General features: G+C 47.3%; 1 pseudogene; it reads left to right on the top strand.

The window, feature by feature from the left end:
• Positions 1–6,810: 6,810 nt before the first annotated feature.
• Positions 6,811–7,164, top strand: LOC108537022 (60S ribosomal protein L34 pseudogene; annotated as a pseudogene).
• Positions 7,165–22,651: the final 15,487 nt, after the last annotated feature.

Here is a 22,651-nt window from a genome sequence, read left to right as displayed (position 1 = left end):
GAGTCTTCCTGGCCTGTTAAACTCTGTCTGGTGTAATTTTTCTTTCACATCACCTCCACACTCACCCCCAAAACTCATGCACCTCCACCTTTTTCTGCCAGACACTCAGATGCATGGGCCCTAAAACACAGGTGTCATACTTGATGCCACCCCTCCCTTCTTCTTTGCATCCAATCAACCCATCTCAACTCTGTCCACTTCTCCCTCCCTAGTCCCAGTCACCCTGACCTCCAGCCCCCATGACTACAGCCTCCTCCAGCTGGTCTCCCACATCCACTTTTGCCCCCTTGAATCTATTCACACAAAGCAGAAAGACTGAACTGCTTAGGTGACAAATCAAACAATGGCTCGCTCTTTCTCAAACCTTCCAAGGGCTTCCCATTTCTCTGAGATTGAAATCCAGACTCCTCACCTGGCTGCAAGGCCCTTCTCCCCAGCCTCATTGCATTGCCTCTCCCTGGTCCCTCTGCTCCAGGGGCCACACTGATAGGTCTTCTGTTTCATAATCACCCATCTCTGCCTCATCTCGGGTCTTTGTTCTAGGTCTGCCCTTGGCCAGGATGATGTCTTCCCCTCAAGTGGCTCCTTCTCATCCTCTGGGTCTCAGCTTCAGTGTCAACCTTCTGAGACACTCTCCTGACCAATACCCCTAAAATGCAACCGCTGCCACTCTAGTTCAGGCCTATGCTCATTTTCTTCACAGCCCCCACTACAATTGCACATAGTTATTTGCCTGCCTATCTGTCTTCATGTTTCCCTCCCACTGGCATGTAAGCAACATGAGGGCAGGGCTGACATCGTTGTTGACAGTGACGCCACCTTCACTTGCCTAGGACTGCACCCAACATGTGGTAAACTCTCAGTCAAAACACACTGAATGACCTGAGTTAACCTTGAGTCGACATTGACCTTTCCTGTAACCTCTTCAGTCACAGAATAGCCCCCTGCAGACCAGGGGGTGGCTTTCCTGATGGGGCCCACAGTATTGCCGACTCCAGACAAGCTCCTGCCCCCTACCTTGGCACAACCAAGGCTGGCTTGAGGCAGGGAAACACATATTGTTTATGTTGGCCTCAAAGTAGCATTAAGTGTTTTTTGTTTTGTTTTTTGTTTGTTTGCTGTTTGTTTTTTTGACAGAGTGCCGCTCTGTCACCCAGGCTGGAGTCCAATGGCACGATCTCGGCTCACTGCAATGTCTGCCTCCCGGGTTCAAGCAATTCTCCTGCCTCAGCCTCCCGAGTAGCTGGGATGACAGGCGCATGCCACCACATTTGGCTAATTTTTTTGTATTTTTAGTAGAGACAGGGTTTCATTGTGTTAGCCAGGATGATCTCTATCTCCTGACCTTGTGATCCGCCCACCTCGGCCTCCCAAAGTGCTGGGATTACAGGCGTGAGCCATCACACCCAGCCAGTAGCATTAAGTGTTCTTACATTTTATGTCACAAAGTGGCAGGGGTCCCATGACATGACATTGGACATTGTGTGGGCCATGGGCAGATAAGCTTGCACCACAGCCCATGGCAACCATGACTTCTGAGAAGCTGAAGCGCACATTTGGGAAATTTAAGAGTCTTCAACACAACAGAATTTCTCTATTTCCATCAAAGAAGGTCACTAGGAATGAAATTAAGCATAAAAAAGGAGTTAGGGTTTTATTTGTTTATTTATTTATTTTTTTTCATTTCAGCTTGTAATTAAGCCATTAGGTAATGGCATTTTACTGAAAGTGGCTGCTGTATGTCCCTCTGGTGCCTGGGGTTTCCTGCTCAGGCTTCCCTTGCAGACCCACAGGAGGCAGGAGGAGGCTGCTCAAGAAATTCTCATTGCATCAAAGCACAGCCTCACCCTCTTTAGGCCGAGCAATTTCAAAGTGTGGACATATCAAAGGGAACGAGGGCTGAGTGAAATCCTGGAATAGATGAAGGGGGACACAAGCTCTGGTAGACACCCAGTGACTTGTGCAGGAAACAGAAGATGAGGTACGGGAGCATAAAGGCACTCTCTTCTGAAGGCTTCCATTTCCCAGGAAAGTTGGGAATGGGAACCAGCCCCTCTCGAGTGAGAGCAGGAGGAAGGAATATTGGAGGCTCCAGGACAGGGGAGTATGAACTGATATCCAGGAAAAGTGGGCGCCTGCTGATGAAAAAACTGCAGTGGCATTGGCTGGAAATAATTAGGGGCCACTGAGGTTCAGTCAGCAATGCAGAGTGCCACCCATTGGTGTTGGTTGGGCTTTTCCTCCAGGCTGTTTGGGTTCACACGTGTAGGTGGGTGCAGAGATGCAGACACCAGGGGAGGGATTTTTCCAGGCAAGCGTGAGAGCGACAAGCAGGGCAACTGAGTTGTAAGTATTTGCCAGGGACTGGTTAAAATGATGGAATGTGGCTTTACAGTTTCAGGTCTTATGTTTAAGTCTTTAATCCATTTTGAGAAAACATAGGGGAAAAGCTTACTGGTATTAGCCTTGACAATGATTTTTAGACGTGATCTCAAAAGCACAGGCAACAAAAGCAAACATAGGTGGGATTGCACCAAACTAAAAAGCTTCTGCACAGCAAAAGAAACAAAGAGTGGAGAGACAGCCTGTCGAATGGAATGAGATATGTGCAAACCGTATATCCTATATGAGGTTAATGTCCAAAATATATAGGAAACTCAAACAACTCAACAGCAAGAAAGCAAATAACTTGATCAAAAATGCACAAGTAACCTAAGTGGACATTTCTCAAATGAAACATACAAATGACCAACAGGTTTGTGAAAAAATGCTCAACATCACTAATCATCGGGGAACTACAAATTAAAATGAGATATCACCTAACACCTTGAGAAAGGCTATTATCAAAAAGACCAAAGGCAGGTGTCGGTGAGGATGTGGAGAAAGAGGGACCCTTGTACTGTTGGTGGGAATGTCAGTTAGACCAGCCATTATGGAAAACAATTCAGAGGTTCCTCAAAAAATTAAAAATAGAACTACCATGTGATCCAGCAATCCCACTACTGGGGATATATCCACAGGAATGAAATCAGTATCTAGAAGACATATCTGCACGTCCCCATTTGTTGCATTATTATTCACAGTAGCCAAGACATGCCATCAACCTCTAAGTGTCCACTGATGGATGAAGGAATAAGAAAAATGCAGTATATGAACACATGTGACATATATACTCCATATCCTCACCAACACAACAGAATACTACTCAGCCTTAAAAAAGCATTTCCAACAACATGAATGAACCTGGAGGACATCCAACAACATGAATGAACCTGGAGGACATCCCAACAACATGAATGAAACCTGGGGAACATTATGCATAAGTGAAATAAACCTAGACTCAGAAAGACAGATACTGCAGATCTCCTTATATGTGGGACTGTTAAAAAGTTGAACTTTATAGAGGCAGAGAGTAGGAATAGGTGGTTACCAGTGCCCTGGGGTGAGAAGAATGGGGGAAATGCTGGTAAAGGGTGGAAGTTGTTCAGTTAGACGGGAGGGTGAGCTCTGGAGACCTATTGTAACATCATGGTGGGTATCAGTTATAACAATGTATTAGTGTTCTTTAAAAATTGCTAAAAGAGAGGCCGGGCTGCCGGTGGCTTCAAGCCTGTAATGCCCAGCACTTTGGGAGGCCGAGGCGGGCCGGTCTACGAGGTCAGGAGAATCGAGACCGATCCTGGCTTAACCCCGTCTCTACAAAAAATACAAAAACTAGCCGGGCGAAGGTGGTGGGCGCTGTAGTCCCCAGCTACGTGCGGGAGGCTGAGCAGGAGAATGGCGTGAACCCGGAGCGGAGATTGCAGTGAGCTGAGATCTGGCCACTGCAAGCTCCAGCCTGGCGAGCAGAGCAGACTTCCCGTCTCTAAAAAAAAAAAAAAAAAAAAAAAATTGCTAAGAGAGGCCGGGTGCAGTGCTCACACCTGTAATCCTCGCCCTGTTCGGGAGCCGAGGCCAGGTGGATCACGAGGCAGGAGATCGAGACCATCCTGGCGAACACAGGTGGAAAACCGCCGTCTCTACTAAAAACAACAAAAAATTAGCCCGGTGCCGTTTGTGGAGGGCCGCCTGTAGTTCCAGCTACTCGAGAGGCTGAGGCCAGGAGAATCACTTGAACCCGGAGGCCAGAGCTTGCCAGTGAGCCGAGATTTGCACCACTACACTCCAGCCTGGGGCGACAGAGCAAGACAACAGTCCGCCAAAAAAAAAAAAAAAAAAAAAAAAAAAAATTGCTGACAGGTTAATCTAAATTGTTCCACCCCCCTCCTACAAAACTGACAGGTATGTGAGATGGAGGATGTGTTAAATTGGTTGATTGTGGTTCATTATTTCACATGTATATGCATATCAAAACATCATGGGTGCTTGTCATAATGTAAACTTTTTTGTCAAAGTACACTTCAATAAGCTGGAAAAAGAGAGTTCCATTCAAATGAATTCAACCCACATTAAATATACCCCTATGTTATTTTTTATGATGGAATATAGGGTCTTTTCTTTTTTTTTTTTTTGCGACAGTTGATTGGTTACTATGTCCATATTAACCTAATTTTTTTTTTTTTTTTGTTTTTTTTTTTTTTTTTTTTTTTTACAACAGATCTTCCCTCTGCGCCAGGCTGAGTGCAATGGCATAGTCGTTTGGTTTTACTGGCAACTGAGTAGCCGGGATTGTGCAGCACCTGCCACCCATGTCCAGCTAATTTTTGTAGTTCTAGTAGAGATGGGGTTTCTCCGTGTTGGCCAGGCTGGTCTCAAACACCTGACCTACCTCAGCCTCCCAAAGTGCTGGGATTACAGGCGTGAGCCACTGAACCTGACAGTGATAATATTTTTTAAGTAGGAATATTTTTAAGTAGGAAAAAAATGTAAAGCAGATGCTGGTCAGATTAAGAATGAGCTGGTCCCGAGAGATAGTCCATGGAAGCACGCAAGAGTTCATCCTGCACCTTTGACTCCTGGGGCAAAGGAGTCACCGGGACACAGGGTGTGAGGAGCACCCCTAGAATTGCCATCACTTCCAAATGGGTTTTCTGGTCAGTGTTTGGCTCTCCAGGGCACAGCTTCCACTCTTCCTAAGATAGAGTCCACTCCACTCTTAGGTAAAATATGAGTTAATATACCAAAGACAGACAGGGGGAGAGACTGTCCATCTGTGATGGGTTGGGTTGTGTCCCCCAAAATTCACTGCCGAAGTCCCGATCTTCTGAAGTCTTTATAGGAGTGGTTAAGTTAAAATGAGGCCATGAGGATCTGTCCTAATCTAAAATCATTTGTGTGCACGTGTATATTCATTGCAGCACTATTCACAATAGCAAAGACATGGAATCAACCTAAATGCTCATTAATGGTAGACTGGATAAAGAAAATGTGGTGCAAATACACCATGGAATACTATGCAGCCATAAGAAGAACAAGATCATGTCCTTTGCAGGAACATGGATGGAGCTGGAGGCCATTATCCTAAGCGAACTAACACAGAACAGAAAACCAAATATCACATGTTCTCACTTGTAAGTGGGAGTTAAATGATGAGAACACATGGATACATAGAGGGGAATAATGCACATTGGGGCCTATCAGAGAGTGGAGGGTAGGAGGAGGGAGAGGATCAGGAAACATAATGAATGGGCACTAGGCTTAATATACCTGGGTGATGAAATAATCTGTATGACAAACCCCCATGATACCAGTTTACCTATGTGGCAAACCTGCATTTGTACCCAGGAACTTAGACATTTAAAAAAGAGGCAATTAGGATACAGACATGTAGAGAGGGAAGTCCACAAGCCAAGGAGAGAGGCTGCAGGAGAATCCAAACCTGACACTTTGATCCTGGACTTCCAGGCTCCGGGTCTACGCAGCAATAACCTTCTGCTGTTTATGCCCCCAGTGTGTGTAGCTTTCTTATAGGAACCCCAGCAAACGCATACATCATCCAGACTAGGTAGGCCATTTTTCTAAAATATTACTAAACTATGTCAAATATTTAAACACTGTTTTGTAAAATACAAGCTGAAGTGTTTGAACAACGTTTCCTCATTTGCACATTCATGCGCCCGTGAATTGCTGGTTGACATATTCATAGGTTTTAGCATATGGCATCCGGTGCATTTCATATATGTTTGGTTTCATCACACTGAATTCTGTTGTCACTTACGTTAAGTCCCCAAAAGACCTTTTCATGAAATGTTAAGGAGAGATCATGAAATAATGAAATCAGATAAATAACCAACTGAATCTGGTGAATCCAACCAAAATTAAAAGTCGTCATATTAGGGTTGCATTTGTACTATTTTGAGTGATAGCAACATATTATGGAATGAGACACAAGATGCATTCCTAATTATATGTGTCTGTGCACGTGTGTGTGTGCGCGCGCTCATGTGTGTGTGCGCGCGCTTGTGTGTGTTGATGTATAAACTCTGGACCAAAAAAATGTTTTCTTAAATAACTGTTTGAAGGCAAATAGTTCTTCAGTTAAATAGTTCTTCAAATAGTTAAGAAACTATTTAATAAATAGTTCTTCTTTAAATAGTTCTTCAAATAGTTAAGAAACTATTTAAAGTTTCTTAAAGAACTATTGGAAAGTGGATAAGAACAGGCAGAAACGGGAAGAGTGTCCATCTGTAAGGGATGAGGATTTGCCTGGCTTTCCACTGGGGCTGATGTAGAAAGTAGAGCCTCTCTCACTGTCTTGAGGGCTCAGCAGAAGAGAAGGGATTCCTAAAAGGCTGGAAAATGAGGAGGGAAAGGAGCAGGTCAAAAGGAGCAAGTGAGCGCTTCCGGGGATGTTGTCTGCAGGCACTCAGAATGGTCCGGCGTTTGACATACTGTCGTAGGCTTTCCTAAAATACAGCCTTTAACAAAACTAGGCTGCCCTGAACCCCTGGTAATGGAATTGTTTACCTTCATACCAAGAAGGTTGGGAAAGCACCAAAATCTGCATGTGGCATGTGCCCAGGAGGACTTCAAGGGGTTCGCGCTGTAAGACCTAAAGTTCTTATGAGGTGGTCCAAAACGAAGAAACATGTCAGCAGGGCCTATGGTGGCTCCATGGGTGCTAGGTGTGTTCGTGACAGGACCAAGTGTGCTTTCCTTATCGAGGAGCAGAACATTCTTGTGAAAGTGTTGAAGGCACAAGCACAGAGTCAGAAAGCTAAATAAAAAATGCAACTTTTTTGAGTAATAAAAATGAAAAGGCTTAAAAAAAGAAAGGAGCAAGGGGGGAGCTCTAAAACCTGTGTATAAATTCCCCCGGATCTTCAACTGACCTCTCAGCTGTGCCCGAGTGGGAGAGAGTCCAGGGAAACTTTCAGAAGGAGCCAGCTGGAGTGCTGAGGAGACAAGGGAGGAACCAGAAAATACGATGTAGTAAATCTCAAAAGGTTGACATTTTGGGGAGCATGTTCTCTGACTACAGTGAAATTAAACTAGAAATCGACATCGTGAAAATCTCCAAAAAGCTACAGTGGGCATTACTGGGTAACTGATGAGCTTTGATGATGGGCTGAGGATTCAGGTAATAATATTGTATCAGTGTTAAGTCTCCGGATTTTGATAATTACACTGTGGTCATGTCCAAGATGGTCTCTGTTTTTGGGAAATACACACTGGAGAATTTAGAGGTAAAATGGCACAGTCTGTTGGGGGGAGGGAGAGGGAGAGAGAAGGGAGGAGGAGGAAGAGAGAGGAGTGAAAAAGCAAATGGCATAAAATGTTAAACAATTGTTGAACCTGGGTAAACAGTATATGGGAGCTCTTTGTACTATATTTGCAACTTCTGTGAAATTTTAAAATTATATCAAAATTTATCCTTAAAAAAAAAAAACAACAAAAAACCAAAGAATACCTAACTGGCATCCTATTTTGCTTCTATTTACTTCTGGAATTGTCTGTATGGGAGATTAGAGTTAAGACCTTCCAAAGTGCCCTACCCTCACACCCAGCTGGGAGGGGCCGTGAGTGGTACCGTGGGGATGGTGGCCAAACGGCAGACAGGGGCTTTGCCACCTAGCGCAGAGGGCAGACCAGGTCCTCACAGCGCCAGCCCGCTCCTGAGCACCATCTCACCATTATTTGGTTTCTAAGTGGACAGCAGCAAGGTCCTTGTGCTAAACTGCAGAACACATCACAGAGCCCAGAGGCAAGGATTAGTGTCCGCCAGACAAACGACCAGCTGCGATTATCATCTTGTTCAACGTTTAGAAACATCGAGATAGGAAAGGTGAGAGAGTAACTGTCTCTGAATAATGAGTTTTTCTGTGGTGGCAGTGGCGGGGGGCGTTCAGCAGAGGCTGAAGAGGGGAGAGAAAGTTGCCACCCATGAAGAACCCTTTAGAGAACAATGTTGACTTCACGATCTGCCCGTCTTAGCATTTCCTGCACATCCTCCATGCACCACACTCCTCAGACAGGTTCTCTTCTGTCTTTGAAGCAGGCATTAGCTCTGCACACGCTGGTGGTCCTGAAGCGCCTCTCTGCCACCTTCCTGTGTTTGGGAGAATCCCTCCTCCTGTGTCTCAGCGGGAGGCAGGGACTGACTCCCACAGCAGAAGACAAAACGCCAGGGACTTGCTTCCTCAGCCTTCCTTGCAGTGTAAGGTGGGATGTGAGGCAGCCAATCAGATGCGTTTGCCCAGAGTCCCAGGAATCCCCAAGGCCCTCTCTCAGGCAGCTAGCACAGCTGCAGGCCATGGAGATCCTGGGTCAGCAGGGCAGGTGCAGCACCCAGCAACTAGGACCCTCAGTGGCTGCAGAAGCAGTGTCCCTGAGGAGCGGTCACGGGCATGGTTCCCACACACCTAGCTGCTCTGCGACTTGCCAGACATCATGTGTACAATCCAGTGACATTAAATACTTTCTCAGTGTTGTGCAATCATGACCACTATCTAGTTCAGGGCTTCATCACCCAAATGGAAACCCCGTATCCACGAAGCAGCCACTTTCATTCCTCCCTTCCCCACTCGGTCCCTTGCAGCCACTAGTGCATTCTGTCTCCATGGATTTGCTTTTTCTGGATGTTTGATATGAATGGAATTATGTGGTCTGACTTCTTTCCTTGAGTGTTTTCAAGCCCCATGCATGTTGCAGCATGTGTCAGAGCTTCAGCCCTGTCTGCAGTCGAACAATATCCCATTGCATGGATATATTACATTTTGTTTACCCATTCATTTGTTGATGGACAGTGGGTTGTGTCCAGCTTTTGGTGATTGTGAACAGAGCTGCTATGAATATTCATGTACTAGTTTTTGTTTGGAGACCTATTTTCCATTCTTTCGGGTATAGACCTAGGAATGGAATTGCTGGGTCATGTAGTGATTCTATGTTTCACTTGCGGAGGAACTGCCAAGCTATTTTCCCCAGTATCCTTTTAGTACATTATTTTCTCCTTAATACAATCAGAGTTTCTTTCTGTTGTTTGCAAGTAGGAACCCTGACTGATACCTGATTCCCACCTTACTGATGGGAAACCTGAGGCTCAGGGAAAGACTGAGTGGTTTGTCCAAGGCTCCTGACTGGATCCAGGCTTCCAATCTCTTAACAGTTTGCTGCTGAGACTCTAGGACAGTGAGATTCCCTTTGCATCTTACCTCCTGCATAAATCATATGGTGTGGTGGTTCCCAACGGGGGTCCCTGGAGGCCAAGGGTGCCATGAATTATTGACCAGGGTCTGGGAGCTATTTTGAATATTTCACTAAGTGTAATGGAAAACCTCCACTTTCACACGATGAAGCTGTTCAGGCTACCTAAAATGTCAAGTTTCTTTGCTTTTGGCAGAAATTAAATCAACCCATGGTGGTAATAAGAGTTACTGCCTGCTGATCAGAGACTCTGGCTCTCTAGCTGGCAGTTATGTATATATTTGATTAATTTTAAAAATGAGAAAATGAATAAATTATTACTTAATAAATGAAGTTGTTTGGTGAATGAAAATCTTTTAAAACATGGGGTCCACGGGGAGAGAAATCAGACATGAGTGTCTTGGTGACAAGAAAGTCATCAAAGCATTGAGAACACGTCCTTGGCTGTCTCCTGGGGCTCTGGGTCTGAGAGTCTTGATTCTGCCAATGACAGCTCAGACCTTGTGCAAGTGACCATAGGTGTCCCCTTCTCTGCCACAGAGGGGCTCACTTACTGCTGCTAAGCTTCCTTCCAGCTGTTGTGTCCTGTGATTCTAACCCACCTATGAAGGGAGGCAGCGATGAAGAGGGGAGATAATTCGTTTTTTCTAGGTGGCTGTGGGGCAGATTCCCAGGGAAGCCAGAAGCTGAGCTGCCCGCAGGACACAGCAGTGACCAGAGCTGGGAGGTCCTGCACACACCCTAGTCTCTCTCTCCAGACCCCTTCTCCTGCTGTATCCTCTGGCTTGCAGATGGTCACTTTCCTTCACCCCTCACCTCTTCCCTCACCCACGTCCCACCAGGCCATTGCCAGGCCCTTTCTGTCTCTGGAGGTCTGTCCTCTGGATCAACACCTCTCTGTCCCCAGGCTGTCTCCCACAGGGTCCCCAGCCGGGCTCTGAACCTCAGGCTGGGCCTCTGAGCATTCACCACCTTCTTCCCTGTCCAGCATCACAGAACCCCAATATCTCTGTTTTGTCTTTGCTAACAGTGGTGTGTTCACATCACAACTTACTTGGTATAAGGTAAGCAAGTAAGGTAAGTCATGAAGCAGCCATGACACCTGCCCTCCCAGCACACCTCTCACCATCCTTCCTAAAGCCTGCACCAGCCACAGGGAGCCACATGCAGCTCCCGGATGGCCAGGCTGCTCCCGGCCTCCAAGCCTTTGGGTCATCCCTAATTGCTTTCTTGACATTTAGCTTGAAAGAGTGACAAAGTGACATTTTAACTCCTGGCAATACATACTGGTCCTGATGACAAATACAGTCAGCCCCAGTGGGCTTCTGTGTGATTTTGAACCCGCCCCTCCACCTCTCTGGGTGCTGAATACACTCATCACCTGAAAGAACATTTACCGCCTACTTAACCATGAGCTATGGACATAAATAAATTAACGTTTGTAAAGAGCCTAAGAACATTCAAAGGAACGGTACCCAGCAGTGAGTAAACAGCTCCGTGAAGTACCAGCTCTGGAGGGCAGTCTTGCATGTCGTGAATACCAATGTCTTGACTGATGAACCCACAAACAGGCATTCATCAGTCAAAGACAATGGTCTGTGAACTCTTGCAGTTCACGCCCTGCATGGGCATCAGACCTGAGATTTACTGCTTAATGGGTGTATTTAATATCTACCCAGAGATAGCGTCAGATCCCACAGCGGGAGGGCTCAGTCTCGAAGAGTGCCCCTCAGCCCTCAGACACCAGTCGCGGGGCCAGGCCTCCAGCGCTTCTGACACATTGGCTTCAAGTTGGGGTTCCTACAACTCCCGCTTTGTGTTTGATTAACTTGCTGGGGCGACTCATAGAAGTCAGGGAAACACGTTTACCAGTTTATTTTAAAGAATGTCACAAAGGATACAGATAAAGAGATGCACAGGATGAGGTACGGGGGAAGGTGCCTGGAGCTTCGGTGCCCTCCCTGGGCGTGCCACCCTCTGGGAGCCTCCATGGGTTCAGGTATCCGGAAGCTCCCGGACCCTGCCCTCGTGGATTTTTATGGAGGCTCCGATGCACGCGCATGCCTGACAACCACACGGAAATGTGACTAGACAGAAAGTGTGCGACTTAAACCCAGAAAGGCCGACCTGCTCAGACTTTTCTTGGCCTCTCTAAGCGGCATTCCCTCCTCCAGGGTATGGGACAGGACCTTCTGTGGAATGAGAGTTTTTTGATCCAAAAACAGATTAGCATCCCGCCATGGGCAAGTGAGAGAAAAACAGGAGAAGTTCAGAGAGAAAGATTCTGTTTCCTGAGTCCTAAAGCACCCCGGCATTCTAACAAGGAATGTGGGCATTGGGAGCCAGGAACCTGGACCAAAACCAATACGCATATCCTAATACCACAGGCCTTCTGAGATGTGACAGTTTTCCAGACACTTCCCAGACCTCACAACCCCTTCCGTCTTCCTTTCACTGTCGACTTCTCGGGCCCAATGCTAGCAGCTTTTGCACACACTGTGCCATTTAACTCTTACATCAGCCCAGTGTCCCAGCCTGCAGGTATGGCTCAGGGAGCTTAGTGGGTGCTCAAGGACACTGTATTTGAACTTGAACTGCCCGACTCCAAAGTCCCAACTCTTCACTACTTTGCTAGTCTTCCTGTTTTCATCTTGAAATGTGCTTGAGGCAACCCTATTAAACAGTGTTTCTCAGGTCTGTTGCCCACATACAGCACGAACTACCAGAGCTCACAGGCCCTCTTCTGGCCTGGAGTGAGTCCCCAGCAAATCCCAGTTAGAGCCTGCTGGGGATGCAGGCACGGAAAAGGCCAGGCAGCAGGGTGCTCTGTCCCAGGCTGGAACAGCACAGCCAAACCATGTCAGAGCCAATCAGCCCCGAGGTGTGAGGCAGGGAGGCTGGGCTTATTTAACTTTCTCTCTCCCAGGGTTCTGTGGTGCCTGTCTGTAGGGGACAGAGAAGTTCTGTGAGCTTGTTGTCCCTGTGCTATTAAAAGGCCCTGCAGACGGTGCTACCTGGGCGTGGGGGTGATTAAGGCACAGTGACAGCAGGTTGGCCTGCTGCCCTGGCCAGGGAGCAGTGCTTTGCCAGGCATTGTTTCCCTCATCAAACGGGGGAAACAGGTGGCTGGGCCCAAAGTGCTTCCCTCCGACGGGGGTGCGGCTTCACTCCCATCTTCTAGGTCTGAATTAATCCCAGAGCAGCCTTCTCCAGGTGGGCTGGGCAGGAGACAGGTGCACAGGGGAGGGAGCCGGGGAGGAAAGGAGTGAGATGAAGGATAGGAGGAAGGAAGGGAGAGAGGGAAGGAGAAAGTTCCCTTGCACTGCCCAATGCCAGTGCTTTGCAGGGTGGGGAAATGAGAGGGGAAGGCATTGAAGATGTTACTTGTATCCAGGTTTCCCTTGGGATCATCAGGATTTCCTTTGCCTGGGTCCCCATGACCTGTGACTGGCTAAAGGGGCACCGTGAAATCCCCTCACACGTAGCTGCCTCATCAGAGCAGGGAATGTGGACCTGCTGGGCACAGCAGCCAATGGTGGCCACTTCCTTGCTCCTCCTCCTCCCCACTGAGTAGCAAATTCTTAGGGAATCCAGAAGACATTCTTACCTGCGAGGGTCGAGTACCTGGGAGCGTTTGAGATCTGCTCTTCCTCTCGTCCCAGCTGTCACTGCCCTTCTGTCTCTTGTGCCCTCCAGTGCCGAGGTCATGGGCTGGCAGAGCATGTCGTCTGGACCCTCTGCGCATGGACAGGCCCTCCTCAGCTGACTTGGCCTGAACTGGGAGCCGGCAGGCTGGGCCACCCCTCTGAGTCTCGGCCATGGATTATGGGCCAGCTCACAGGCTCTCAGCTCAGCTGCCCGACGGTCTGCTGCTCCAGCGGCCGCCAGAACACGTGGGGGCATCCGGGTCACATGAAGGCTGAGCATCTCCTGGGGACACTAAACGTGAAGGCCCCCTTCAGCCTAAAGACACCGTGAGCCCCCAGTTTACTAGCTGTGGTCACTGTCACAGGCAGGCACGGGGGGAGTCATCTGGAGAGGGGCACGTCCGCCTGTCTTGGGCACTGTATTAGATTCCTACAGCTGCCATAACAAAGCACCTCGAGCTACGTGGCTTAAAACCATAGCAACGTCTGGTCTCACAGTTCTGGTGGCCCAAAGTCTGAAATCAAGCTGTCAGCAGGACCACGTTTCCCTCTGAAACCTGTAGGAGAGGAGCCTTCCTTGTTTCTTCCAGCTTCTGAGAGTTTGCTGGCAATATTTACGTTCCTTGGCTTATAGATGCTCCACTCTGATCTCTGCCTCCATTGTCACATGGCGTTCTCCACGTGTCTCTGTCTTCATGTGATCGTCTTCTAATGAGGACACCAGTCGCATTGGATCAGGGCCCAGCCTACTCCAGTATGACCTCACCTTCGCTAATGACATCTGCAAAGACCCTACCTCCAAACAGAGTCACACTCTGAGGTGCTAAGGGTCAGGACTTCAACCTTTGTCTTTTGGAAGACACACAATTCAACCCATATCCGGGGCTCTCAAGGAACTGAGGGGGAAATTTCCTTCCTCCTTCCTTGTGTAGTCTACTGGTTAAGCCTCAATGGTGAGCAGCTCAGCCTTGCATGCTCTGAAGAGAACACAGTGCTCCAGCTCCCCTGAGCACATGGGTTGCCTGGGGCCTTGTTAAAGGCAGATTCAGACTCAGCTGGTCTGGGGAGGGGCCCAAGACTCTGCATTTCTAATAAGTGCCCAAGTGATGCTCAGGCTGCTGGTCAGCGAACCACACTTAAATAGCAAGGAGCTAGTCCATGAAACCTTCCCAAGGAGTCAGGCCCCTCCTGCCCCAGAGGAGAGGTGGAGGACTACAAGGTTCAAGTGCTAGAAAGAAGGAAGCAAGCAGAACGCTCCAGTTCAATAGGCAACAGAAAACGGTATCCCTATTACAAGTGCATAGTCAAATCTGCTCCAAGGCCCCAGGCTGGGAGCTGCCATCTGAATGATCTATAGCCTAATCCCTAGCAAAGAGACAGGCTGAGTTGCCAGGGGAACCTCAGGGAGGGCCCACCACTTCCGCCTGCTTCCACCTTTGTCCCAATTCAATCAACTCCCACACTTTTATTTCTCTTGGGAAATACTTTAGAAATGGGATTTTTCTGGGTCATATGGTAAATGTATGCTTAACTTTTTAAAACAACTTTTTATTAGGGTATAATTCACCTACCATAAAATTCTCCCTTTTCTAAAATGTGTGATTCAGTGGCATTTAGTAGATTCACAGAATTGGGCAACCATCACCATGGTCTAATTCTGGGATACTTATGGATTAAAGACTTAAATGTTTGACCTAAAACCATAAAAACCCTAGAAGAAAACCTAGGCAATACCATTCAGGACATAGGCATGGGCAAAGACTTCATGACTAAAACACCAAAAGCAATGGCAACAAAAGCCAAAATAGACAAATGGGATCTACTTAAACTAAGGAGCTTCTGCACAGAAAAGAAACTACCATCAGAGTGAACAGGCAACCTACAGAATGGGAGAACATTTTTGCAATCTACCCATCTGACAAAGGGCTAATATCCAGAACCTACAAAGAACTTAAACAAATTTACAAGAAAAAAATCAAACAATCCCATCAAAAAGTGGGCAAAGGATATGAACAGACACTTCTCAAAAGGAGACATTTATGCAGCCAACAGACACATGAAAAAATGCTCATCATCACTGGCCATCAGAGAAATGCAAATCAAAACCACAATGAGACACCATCTCACACCAGTTAGAATGGCAATCATTAAAAAGTCAGGAAACAACAGGTGCTGGAGAGGATGTGGAGAAATAGAAATGCTTTTACACTGTTGGTGGGACCGTAAACTAGTTCAACAATTGTGGTAGACAGTATGGCAATTCCTCAAGGATCTAGAAATAGAAATACCATTTGACCCAGCCATCCCATTACTGGGTGTATACCCAAAGGATTATAAATCATGCTGCCATAAAGACACATGCACACATAACGTTATTTCGGCACTATTCATAATAGCAAAGACTTGGAACCAAGTGAAATATCCATCAATGATAGATTGGATTAAGAAAATTTGGCACATATACACCATGGAATACTATGCAGCCATAAAAAAGGATGAGTTCATGTCCTTTGTAGGGACATGGTTGAAGCTGGAAACCATCATTCTGAGCAAACTATCTCAAGAACAGAAAACCAAACACTGCATGTTCTCACTCATAGGTGGGAACTGAACAATGAGATCACTTGGACACAAGAAGGGGAACATCACACACCAGGGCCTGTCATGGGGTGGGGGGATGGGGGAGGGATAGCATTAGGAGAAATACCTAATGTAAATGACGAGTTAATGGGTGCAGCAAACCAACACGGTACATGTATATATATGTAACAAACCTGCACGTTGTGCACATGTACCCTAGAACATAAAGCACAATAAAAAAGAAAAATGCTAATTCACTTGTAACATTGTACTGTTAGAAACTAAGAGCTCCCCTGCCTTAGCTCATTTTAACCTCACTACAATCCCATGAGTATGATTAGTACCTTCATTTTCCAAGTGGGGAAACCAAGTCCCAGAGCTCTGGGAACTGCTCAAGTTCTCCCAGCTGGTCAGTGGCAGAGCCACAGTTCATGCCTGATGCCCGAGGCATCTAACCCTCAGCAGGGCTTTTGGTTCCTCCCAGCTGGCAGGTTAGATGTGTTACCCAGGGGGTGAGGGGTGTGTGGGGTGGAGTCAGGCCCTGGTTCAAGGGCGGGTGCTGGTCTCACACCATCTGAGTGGAACAAGGCAGACGGCGGGGCTGGTGGCCTGAGAGCAGTGGGTAGAGGCTCACGGAGTCTGAGTCCCATGGGTGGGAGAGGGGTTTTCTACCAGGAAGCCGTGGGCAGTTGGCCTGGCTTTGCTGTGTGGTCACTGGGTGGGAGATGGACTGAGGAAGTACTCATGCCCAGCCCGCTGCTCTAGCTCAAGGGACTTTGAGAAGAAGTAGCATGGATAAACCAGAGGCTCCACCCTCAGCACTGGGGTCTCACCCTTTCCCTTGCCTCTCTGTGCTGTTGAGTCCACCCTATCTGTTCCCAGGATGCTGCCCAGCTGGGCAATGTCAGTGGCCCCTGATGCTCCGAGGAAACCACCAACAGCTGGGGCCACATGGCCTCATTGTTTCTCTCCCTTTGTCCTTTGCAGGCTTGGCTTGCACCCTAGACACCTCCAGCTCCACCCTGCAGCTTCATCCATGAGCTGTCACTCTCCTGGAGAGAGCTCCATGCCCCAGGTGTTCCATCAACTCAAGGCTGACCTTATCCCCAGAGCCCTTTCAGATCCACTTCTCTGCCCATCTCTTCTGGAAAATCTGCTCCCTCAGCTCTGAGCTGCCATCTCCACTTAGGAGCTGCGCTGCTCATTTGGTTGTGAGATGTAGCGAGTCATTTTCTTCTTCTATTGTGGCATAATTTGCATACAGCGAAAGGCATAGATCTTAAAGTCTAGAGTTTGATGAGTTTGGACAAATGCATTCATCTGTGTAACCACAATCCTATGAAGACAAGAACATTTCTGGTCAGATGTGGTAGCTCATGCCTGTAATCCTAACACTTTGGGAGGTTGAGGGAGAACTGATGGAAGCCAGCAGTTTGAGACCAGCCTGGGCAACACAGTAAGTTCCTATTTCTAAAAGAGAGAGAGAGAGCGAGAGAGAGCGAGAATTGCTATTTGGGAATCTGGGCAGCCTAGCCAAAAAAAAAAAAAAAGAGAGAGAGAGAACATTTCCCATCACCTGAAAATTTCCCTCGTTCCCCTTTACAGTAAATCCCTTTCCAGCCCCAAGTGACCTCTGATCTGTTTTTTGTCACTGGAGATTACTTTTCTCTCTTCTGTAACTTCATAAATGCATTTCCCCACTGACAAATAATGTTGACCATCTTTTCATCTTACTGGTCATCTATAATCTTTTTGTGAAGTATTTTTTCAAGTCTGCCCATTTTTTCAAAATGGTTTTTAAAAACATTATTATCAAGTTGTAGGAATTATTTGTATATTCTGGATATAAGTCAAATATATGTGTTACAAATATTTTTTCCCAATCTGTGGTTTGCCTATTCATTTTCTCAATAACATATTTCAAAAGCAGAAGTTTTAAATATGGAAAAGTTCAGTTTATCATCTTTTCTTTATTAATGTTTTCTGTGTCCTTTCTAAAATATCTTTGCCTATCCAAGGTCAAAAGATGGTCCCACATGTCTTTTCTTTAAGCTATGTAGTAAGTTTTGGCTTTTATACTTAGGTCTGTGTGCCGACTTGAATTAATTTTGTGTGAAGTAGGGTGTCGAGATTTTTTTCTTTCCTTATATGAATAACCCATTGCTCCAGCATCATTTGTTGAAAAGGCCTTCCTTTCTCTATAGGACTGCTTTGGCATCCTAGTTATTTCTCATTAATAATAAAGTATAGATGGCATCAAATGATTCACTCTTGCTACATTAGCAGCTGTTTAAAAATAGATGTCAAAGTTTCCTTTATACTAATGTCAAGCTCATACGTGTGCATTGTGAGGTCCTTTCTTGATTGGGAGAGCAGGGGCGAGTTGTACTCTCCACACAGCCATGGGTGCACCTGTGTCCTGCACGTGAGCTTCTAACAGCTAAGGGTGCAGCAGGAAGCACAGGCCGGGAAGCGTAGCTCTAGACAGTGTAATGCAATGATTTCCTTTTCAGATGGAACCTGTGTTTAACCAGTCTCAAGAGCCCACCTTGATTTTTCTTGTTGAACTCAACATTCTCTCCGTTGTTTTGCATGTGAGAGCATGCTACGTCCTTCCTAAGGCTTACATCCAGAATAGACAGACACGCTTTCCTTGGGGGAGGGAAGGCTGTGGAGGGCAATGCACTGCTCATATTCATAACGTTCCCATCTGTCTTCCATGCCTGGCAGACACACGGCATGGAGGGAAGGCTGTGGGCTTTAGTCTCAAGGAGAAAGGACCTTAAATTCTATCTCCAAAACCCACTGAGGACTCAGGCCTGGTCCTCGGGCCTCATGTTCTCAACTCCCAAGTAGACACATGGTGGCTACCTTTTGTGGAGTTTTTGTGAGGTTTAAATGAGATGCATCAAGTTTTACACACACGATTTCCCTACTCCTTGCTGAGCCAATCACACTAGGGCCAGAGATTATAACCTCCATTTTAGGGCTGAGGAAATGCAGGCTCAGGGATATTAATGACTCATCTGTGGCAGAGCTGGGTTTAGACCCCGGGTGTGGCCTTGGGCTTGGTCCGGGGCTCCGAGGCGCATTCCTGCTCTGCTCTCCTCCTGAGCACAGCCCCTGAGCTGTTGTTTCTTATATATGAAAAAAATAGAACTTCCAGTGTTGAGGGGCTTCCTTTTCCATTTCTTGGCTGCCTGACCACCAGACACCGCTGGGAGTATCTAGCCCCGGTTGAGCTTTGCTGACTTGTTCAGGACCTGGGCACAACCAGGAGCAGAGCAACCTGGGGAGGGGAAGAAGACACAAATGGCTGTTGAGCCTGCAAGGCCCTCTCTCCACCCAAGGCTCCAGTTGGTCACAGAATTCATTCCCACGACAAACCCTATTGCTAGTGCCTGCTGGCTCCAGTCTTGCTGGTGTCTTTAGAGGCCTATCACAGGGACAGGTAACACATGTGCTAGAGGATCCTTGGTCCCCAGCTCCAGGATGTGTGGGCTCCTAGACCATCCTTACAAGGAGAGAAACTCTCTACGTAAGGTTGTCCTCTTACGTCACTGTATCTTGAAGCACCAGACAACAGGGCTGCAGGGAAACTTCTCCAAAAGACCATGCAGTTGCAAGAGTCAAGCCTGAGGGCCCTTTAGGAAGGACTCTCCAGCATATCCCAAGGCACTGCAGCCCCAGCCCGACCTGTCCTGACCCCCGTGGTGGCCTTCCACCTAAAGACACCCTCAGCATCTCTGCTTCAATGTGGTGTTTTGAAAAACACTCTGGAAACCCCAGTTTGAGGCCCAGCTCTACAATACTTCACTGTCACTGTGCCCTTGGGTAAGTCACTTTGTCCCTTTGTACTTCAGTGTCCTCGCGTATAGATGGGGGGAACACGTGGATGCCCTGTGGGATCTGTTCCAGTTTGGACAGTTCACGCATCCATCGTTTTCTCCCTGAATAATGATCAGAGCAGTGTCCCTTCTTGATGGCTTATCAGGTGCCAGGTTCTGTGGCAGGAGCCGTGTGCAACGTCTCACACAACCCTCGCCACAGCCTCTGCAGCAGGCGCTATTATCATCCTCATTTGACAAAGGAGGAAACTGAGCGTCCCGGAGGGTCACAGCCATAGCGCTGATATTGGTCACCATGCTGTCCTTCCTGTGGGAATCATGTGTTTCTTGAACTGCAAAGTGATTTCATCTAATGGATTAATTTCCCTTTCTTTTTCCTCGTTCATTATTTATTCTCCTGTGGGAGTCACATGAAAAAGTCAAGAGCTGTATGTCCCTTTGGCTCTTTGGTGGTAGGGAAGGCTCACTTTTGGCACAAGTGCTGGTCAGAGTGGACCCTGAGGGGGTTCTGCACAAACCCTCGTAGAAACAGAATGAAGGTCTAGGGAGCAAGAGAGAGGCACAGACCCTACAGTCAACACACTACTGTTTACACAGATTTTTTTTTTTTTTTTTTTGAGACAGGGTCTTGCTTTGTTGCTCAGGCTGGAGTGCAGTGGCATGATTATGGCTCACTGCAGCCTCCACCTCCTGGGCTCAATCAATCCTCCCACATTGGCCTCCCAAGTAGCTGGGACTACAGGGGCATGCCACCATGTCCAGCTGGTTTTTAAAATTTTTTGTAAAGACGGGGTCTCACTGTGTTGCCCAGGCTGTAGACAGACATTCTTAATGTGGAGGCTGTGGACTTGAGGGTGAGGCCTGCCGTCTCCTGTGTATGTACCTTAAGTCACAGACGCGACAACAGAGGCCTGAAGAAGTCACGGCTTACGTCATGGTCAACTCCTGTGACTTCTTCAGTCCTTTGTTCCCTCACTTGTAAGATTTAAATAACAGTCAATTACACCTCATGGAGTGTTAAGGGGAGTGTTCAAGAAAGGCCTCTGTGAACGCTTTGGAATGTCAGCCCTACTCCAGGACCTTAGTATAGGGTTTGGCACAAATACAGCGTCACGTAACAATGTATTAGTCAACAACAGATGGGCAGGGGACAGTGATAATACAGTATTTGTTGCCATAACTTTTCAGTTTAGAAACACAAATAACATTTGTTGCAAGTGCCTACAGTATTCAGCACAGTAACATGCTGTGTTACTCTGTCCTTGCATTGCTATAAAGAAATACATGCCATTGATGGAGAAAAGAGGCTTAACTGGCTCACAGTTCCGCAGGCTGTACAGGAAGCACAGAGGTTTCTGCTTCCGGGGAGGCCTCAGGGAGCCTTTACTCATGGCGGAAGGCAAAGCGGGAGCAGGCATCTCACATGGCAGGAGCAGGACCAAGAGGGTTGCAGGGAGGGAGAGACTATACATTTTTAAGCAACCTGATCTCATGAGAACTCACCATCATGAGAACAGCACCAAGCGTATGGTGCTAAACCATTCACGAGAAGCTGATCTCCATGATCTAACCACCTCCCACCAGGCCCCTCCTCCAACACTGGGGCTCACATGTAATCATGAGATTTGGGTAGGGACACAGATCCAAACCATACCACATACTGTGCAGGTCTGGAGCCTCTCGCCCGCAGCCTCTAGCAATAGGCTATGCTGTGTAGCCTAGGGGTGTAGTACGCTACACTGTTTAGGTTTGTATGAGCACATTCCATGGTGTTTACACAATGACAAAATCACCTATGACGCATTTCTCAGAATGTTTCACTGTCCATAGGTGACGTGTGACTGTATTTGACAAATATTGCTCAGATTCTGGGCCACAGGGCAGCATCATGGTTTTGCATTTTATACACCTAGTTTGCTTTCTCTAAGAACATTAATAAATGCCTGATCAGTCATGGGGATAAAGGGATATCTTGAAGTGCAGGCTAAGGCCGAATCAGAAATGGCCCTGCTGGCAAATGCCAGGGAAGACGAAATCACTGTCACATTGTGCCTTTCCACTGAGACCCAGCCACTTGGGGAATTGTACCTGTAGGCCCTAAAACCCCAGACAGCAGTTTGGTTCCAGGATTGGCTGTGGGACTTGGGGTATGGCTTCCTCAATTCCCTTAAAAATCCAAGGGAAGAGTCCAAATTAATCACATGGTAAGGTGACACTAAAGCTGTTCTTCCCTTAGGAAAGCAGCTGCCTACCCCCATGCCGCTAGCTGATAATGGCCACTCCTCATCAAATATTTATCCCGGCGCTTGCAGCCCTCCATCAGCCTCTAGCATCATGCCAGGGATGGAAGCTGATTATTAAAACTGGTCATGAATGAGGCAGGCAGACTACAAAGTGCCTGGGATGGAAAGGGGGGAACATCAAAGCCCCATATTCTTCCTTAAAGGTTGCCTTCTGGAAGTGGAGGCTGCCTGCTGGGAAAACTTGAAGGGAGTTTGAGGACCTGTGCCTCCAAGACTTGGGCAGCTCTCGCCCCTTTCCTTCCTCTCCAGTGGGGTGGAAGGCAGCTAAGCCCAAGTCCTGGGGCCAGAGGCCTGACTCCAAGCCATGGGTTTATGAAAAGCAAATAGATAACTTGCCCTGGCTCAAAGATGCAACTCCCTTCACATTCAAGGGGAGCGCTGGCATTTCAGTAGTGCCCTCTTTGAAGCCTGCCCTTTGCAAAACTGAAAAAGAAGAGAAGGGAGGAAGGAATGGAAGCTGATTCAAAAAGCTTCCTGTATTGTATCTGGAATTTCTGATGTCCCTCTGTGTGGCTTCACTCATTACATGGGTGGAAGAGCCTGTCAGGCAAGAAATCATGCCCAGTGCTTAATGGAACCCAGGGACCAATTAACCATACTGAGCACCAATGCCAGTGGGCAGAGCACTTCTAAAAGGAAGAAGAAAAGACCTTCCCCCTTTCCCCAGATAAAAGACAAATGCTATGTCAAC

The sequence above is a fragment of the Rhinopithecus bieti genome, unplaced genomic scaffold, assembly GCF_001698545.2.
Source record: "Rhinopithecus bieti isolate Rb0 unplaced genomic scaffold, ASM169854v2 scaffold_14232, whole genome shotgun sequence".
NCBI classification, from domain to species: Eukaryota; Metazoa; Chordata; class Mammalia; order Primates; family Cercopithecidae; genus Rhinopithecus; species Rhinopithecus bieti.
Note: the sequence above shows the minus strand (reverse complement) of the source record. Positions and strands in the feature narration are given on the sequence as shown.